The sequence below is a fragment of the Pinus tabuliformis genome, chromosome 6 (assembly GCF_031772625.1).
Source record: "Pinus tabuliformis cultivar Carrire ecotype Pingquan chromosome 6, CPIR1, whole genome shotgun sequence".
NCBI classification, from domain to species: Eukaryota; Viridiplantae; Streptophyta; class Pinopsida; order Pinales; family Pinaceae; genus Pinus; species Pinus tabuliformis.
Genome location: NC_142292.1, coordinates 888,345,032 through 888,351,101, shown reverse-complemented (window position 1 = coordinate 888,351,101; position 6,070 = coordinate 888,345,032). Strand labels below are relative to the sequence as shown.

Genomic DNA, 6,070 nt, shown 5'->3' with positions numbered 1-6,070 from the left:
ACACAGTGGTAACAATCTAGCATAGCCATGGCCTTGGGGCCAACCAAAGTGTGTATAAATGAATGTGAATCTTAAGAATGGGTGGCAATAGCTTGAACACCATATTCAAGATTAGAAATATATTTCAATTTTTCTTGTGTAGAAAACAAATAAATATTAGTATAGTAATGAGAATCCTTTCTCTGCAGATGGCTACCCTTTTATTGTGACAAAAAATGTACATATTAAGTTTAAAAATAAAAGAATATTGTGTGATTCGTAATTCTTTTTGTGGGTGATTTTTGGGAGATATTCCTTTTAAAGTTGCTTTATAATTATCTTCTTTATGGACTATGATCTAATTGTATCATGAGAATCCATCCATCATAAAAATTCTATGAGCTCCAATTACTCTTTGCATCACCTGATCCATTTTTTGCAAAGAACAATTATATTTCCACACATAAATGAATTTCTCCATTCTTTTCCTATTAGGGACCAAATTAACAAGACATATAATGTACCCCAAGTTTTGATATGATTTCAAAAAGGGGGAAATAAAAAGGGCTTGGGGGACTAAATGGAAATAGTATTATTAATAAGCCTAAGTAATTAAACCTACTTAATTATCACTCCTTATTCCTTGCAATCAGTTCTAAGAGATGGGATATGTATCATTCCCATGAAAGTATGTGGTTTATTCTTAGCAAGCAAATATACTCCACAATTTTAGGCATGGAAGGGGGGGATTCATATTGATTCTTCCTATAGGTTAGCTCTTAGCTTAAGCTATTGTCCGACTACAAAATGAAATAATGGAAATGGATATCAAGAAACTAAGAGAAAATTATGATTATATATAGGGAAATTATTGCCATAAAAAAAACTAATTAAGAAATAAACCCTTGAAAGAAGTGGGATAGCTTAAAAATTAAAAACTAAATAATACAATCCAATTTTAGAAAACACATATAAATTTAAATAGTTGTTACAGTAAATTCGAATAACCCTCCGTAATCTAATATCAAATCACCAATCATATATGTGATACTTATAATCTAATCCAATAAGTGTTCATCGAAACAACGAGTATATGAGATTTATAAACTACATCAAATAACATACATTTAAAAGATAAATTATTTATTTATCAATCAAAAACTCATCATTGAATTTCAAAACTTGCTCAAAAAGGTTTTGTTTTTGGCCAAAATTCATTTCTATGCTTTCTCTATTTTTATATTTTCCTTGGAATGATCGACATTCCTATCAATATTGATCGATTTGTTGCATTCAACAGGCTTACAATTCTTTTGTCCATTCTTGAAATGAAGTCTGTAATTTATTTTTAAAGAATCTTATTATTATCATATAAATAAAACATGCTTTCCAATTCACAATCATATGTTTGTCACCTTGTGCTTTTCGTGGTTTTGTCACAATCGAATGATATTCATGTTTTTGTCACACTTTGGGCATGGAATTTGATTTCACATTTGCTAGAATAATGCTGAATTAATGATTGTCGTCAGCTAATAGGTAAGAGCAATAGAGCATTTTTAACAATATATTTATTGTAAAGCAACTTTGAATCTGATGAAAATTTGTGTCATGATTTCATAAGCAAATGAACATTCATGGAATGTGATTGAAAAAATATGTCATGTTATCAAAGTTTAGTATTATGTTTGAATAATATATTTTAAGAGTTTTGTTCCTCTTTGAATTACCTCAAAACCACAGAATTAAAGATTGGACAACGGTATCCTTCTGGCGAGTTTCGAAAATCTTTTTCCGTTCATTGTATTTTCGGCTGAACTGGAACCTCGTCTGGATATTATAGGCGGCTGAATTTGAACCACGACTGGCTAATTCTGACTGGTTACCAATTTCTTTAAATTAAAAAACTGTACTTTGGACGGTCATATGTCAAAAAGTTTGTGGCTTTCACCGCGTCAACTGTTCGGTGGAAATGTCACATGAACGCCTTTGAATGATTCAAAGGTACCCTAATTTAGTGTTGGTTTAGTTTAGGGTTTCTGGAGATCTTGCCAACGACTCGTATATGATAAGCCCCACAAAAGACATGTGATTGGATATTGTTTTGCCACGTGTCTTGACGGTTTACGTCTCTCCTCTTTGCTGACTTTGCACGAAAGGCTCAGGCTCCCGGATAGCGTATGTGCGTTCTAAGAAAAGAGCCTTCAACTGAAAGTTAGGTAGGTTAAGTTTTGTATTATCCAACGAAATGTTCATGCTCCACCGGTCTATATTTTGTATTATGCAAAGAAAGGTTACCAATTTTATGGTGGACCTTCACCCCAGTCTGTAGCCAACACATACTTAGCCAGTCGTGAAATGAATGGCGCTGTTCATTCAAGCAATCTAATATGGTGTCCAAGTTCTCCTTGCTCTGGTTTATTGTATTACCCGGGCTTCGAAGCTTTGCTTCCAAGGTTTCAGCGGTCGTTGGCTTGAATTTGGTCGGCGGTTTGTGGGACGTCTGAAAATTATTCGCTTGCCTGCATATTCTTGTTGTTCCGAATTCGAATTGTGAGTTTCGCTTTACTGTTCAGTTTGTTTCAGGTGTTAGAACATAAGCTATCTGATTGCAGTTTCGATGTTCGGAACTATCGATATTGGAATCGCAGAAGGATCTAAGAGGGCCGTGGAGTTCACACCGAAGATGGCAGATCCTCCAAAAGCCACCAAAACCACGCTCAAGAGTTTTCTGCAATCAGATCCCACCTTGCTTTCAACTAGCAATCGTTCATCAGACGAGAGTTTGGGCTCGAACAACAACTCAAGTATGAAATCGAGGTACAGCTTTCTATCAGCGGGCACCGTTTCCCCGGCGAGATTCAGTCCCGCTTCACCCTACGCCATGTCGCCGTGGAGCAACGCGTCCGCGTGTCCTTCCCCATGGACATTAATGTCTCCTCTGCACTCCCCCTTCTTGACGCCCTTGCTGGACGGCAGATCCTACGGATGCATCGCTACCTTGTTGAGACAAGACGGTCACGTATCAGCACTCGCTCTGTCTGGCAACGGCCTGCTTTACACTGGCTCAGACAGCAATAACATTCGTGTCTGGAAACACCCCACCCTTCACGAATACGGCTGCCTCAAAGCCGGTAGCGGGTACGTTAAGGCTCTGTTGGTTGTGCGTGACTATGTTTTCGGCGTTCACCACGACCGGAAAATCCGTGTATGGTACCGTCCTCGAAAAGATTCCCGTGTTTGCAGGCGAGTAGGCACCCTTCCTACCATGAAAGATCGAATACAGAGTTCAATGAATCCCGAGAACTATGTCCAGGTTCGGAGGCATCACAGTGCCCTTTGGATCAAGCACATGGACGCCATTTCCTCTCTGGCCTATAACGAAGAAGGGGGTGTGCTGTATTCGGGTTCGTGGGACAAAACCGTGAAGGTGTGGAGAATGCGGGATTGGAAATGCGTCGAATCGATCGTGGCTCACAATGATGCCGTCAGTTCTATAGCTGTTGCGACGGATGGATTGCTCTTTACTGGCTCAGCTGACAGTACAGTCAAAGTATGGGCACCGATTGCGGGAAAGGGAAAACCAAAGCATGTACTTGCACAGACTCTGACCGTCCAACAATCTGGTGCAGTGAACGCGCTTGCCCTTAGCACGGACGGAGCGATTCTCTACTCGGGATCGGCCGACGGAGCCGTTAATATTTGGGAAAGAAAAAAGCCCATCTACATGAATTCCACGCTGCAATTGGCCGGGCTTCTAAGAGGCCACAAGCATGCAGTGCTGTGTCTGGCCACTGTTAAGAATCTTGTTTTCAGCGGGTCGGCGGATAAGGCGATTCAGATATGGAGACGGGATCCTCACGGTGGTTTCCATTCGTGGTTGGCCGTGTTGCAGGGCCACAGTGGACCCGTAAAGTCCATCGCAGCAGCCGTTGACATTTCCAATTCCCATGGCTTTCTTGTTTACAGCGGGAGTACGGACCGGTCAGTGAAGGTATGGTTGGTCGAAGATAACGATTCTTCACCAAATCGGAATGCAGCTCACTATTCCACAACTCCTAGGCTGTCGCCCGCCTGGGTGCAACAAAAGTTCGCAAAGTAAGTCAATGCTTCGCCCGGAGTTGCAGTTCAAATTTGCCATACAACTCATGCATTGAAACACATCCAAACCAACGGAAAAGAACTAGCGCATCCAATTAGAGTTCCCGTTGCTGGAGACTGCCATAAACTTACGAAGAAACATCTGCTTCAGATGAAAACCAGGGAATTAACGGCAATGGTCTGTAAGGGAGCGGGCGAAACAAATAGATAAAGTACGTGCCCGTGAGTTAGGGATGAATGACGTGGAAAGTTAGTTATCCCAGATGGGCCAAGATTATTCCTTCAGTCGCCTAATTAAAGAAAAGCCCCTCCATACATATGCAATATTGTATGCAAAAGTTCAAGTTATGTCGTTTCACATCCGTGTATAATGTATAATTACGGTTGCCCGGAACCAGAAACAGAATTAGAGTTCTGTTTCCATTTATATAGTATATATTCCTTCTTTTTTAAATATGTATTGTTTATATTTCTTAATGTGAAGTCATCCTCAAGATGGCGCTGATAGATATGGGTGTGTGAATGTAATATTGTTGCATTTTAATCTTATAAAGATGTCTTAATGATTTTAAAATATTTATAAATAGTACGGACTTATATTTATTTTGAAAATTAATAAGAATTTTTTTGTTTGGTTTTAAATAATAAATTTTATTATTCTGCACCCAGTGATTTAATTGTTTAATTGGTATCATCTAAGTTACTTGGTATCATCTCTGCATGCTGATTATGAGCTCTATAATTCTCAGTTTAAGTTTAATTGAAAAATCGTGAGGAAATTAAAGGCATTTGGGCCAGGCCGGGTCTATGGACTCCAAGCTCAGGAGTGCAAGGGGGTCGTTGTTAATAATCTAAAGGTGCCTCATACTCTGGGTTGGTGCATGATTTCCTTTGAGTATTGGTTCTAGTTGTCGGTGGTGTAGTGCAACACGATGATGTCTATGTCCTTCAGTCCTTCTATTAAGTCTAAGTTTGATTATCTATTGCTTTTATGCATCATTGTTAATCTAGGTTTGCCTATGTTGCTTCTCCCTTCGGTCTCTGCACAATATGTTAGGTCTCGAGTGCGGGTAGGTGAGAGTAAGTTGACGAAGGGTGGTATGACATCGTCCATTATGGTGAAGAACCCTCCTAGTGTTGGTGCCTCTAGGCGCGAAGGTCGTGGCTGTAAAAATCAAGGTGGTAAGGGTAACGAGAAAGGCTCGACGTCTGGCAACCCCCCACGCCAACACAGTAGAAAATTGAATGCACAGATCCTGCAAAACATTATCCATGCCTATTACGAGGGGACCCCAACCTAGGTGAAGCAAATGATCTCAACCTGGGAAGTTGAATTAAACCAGAAAGCTAAGATAGAGCCATTAACGGAAGACTGGAGTGGTCTGATCCTTGATCCTCGGTACACCCGCGGTCGCCTCACTCTATATAAACTATTTTTTCACCTTTTCTGGCTCATGAAAAACATTGTCGCCAAAGCAATGACTTCTCTCACTATTGTTGTGAATACGAACCTTGGTCTCAATGCCATTTAGAAAGAACTTAAGTTGATTCAACTCCAACTTCAACACTAGAATGCTAGCCTAGGCCATATTAAGCGCCACATTTCTTGTCTGCCTCAATCCAAACTGTCAAGCTCAAGTGCAAAAGATCCTACTCTGGTGGAATCATCAGATGATTAGATGATGGAAGGTCCTGTCTATTATCATTTTTGCTTATGTTTTGATGTATATGTCAAGTAGAATTTATGTTAATAGTTTTATGCTTAATAGATGGTTTCCAAACTATAAGTCCTATAAGGTTTTGATAGTCAGACTCAGACTATTTAAGTTTTGGATGGCATATATTGTAGTTCGATGGCCAACAAACCTGGTTTCCCACTCGGTAGGTTGAGGCCACCAAATGTTTCTTATGATTGTAACTTGCCTGATTATTGAAATGAAAGAATGAATAGGTACTGTCAAGCTTACAAAAATAAATAAATTTATATAGC

General features: G+C 39.7%; 1 pseudogene; it reads left to right on the top strand.

Moving 5' to 3' along the window:
- Positions 1-2,256: 2,256 nt before the first annotated feature.
- LOC149261765 (protein JINGUBANG pseudogene) lies at positions 2,257-4,587 on the top strand (annotated as a pseudogene).
- Positions 4,588-6,070: the final 1,483 nt, after the last annotated feature.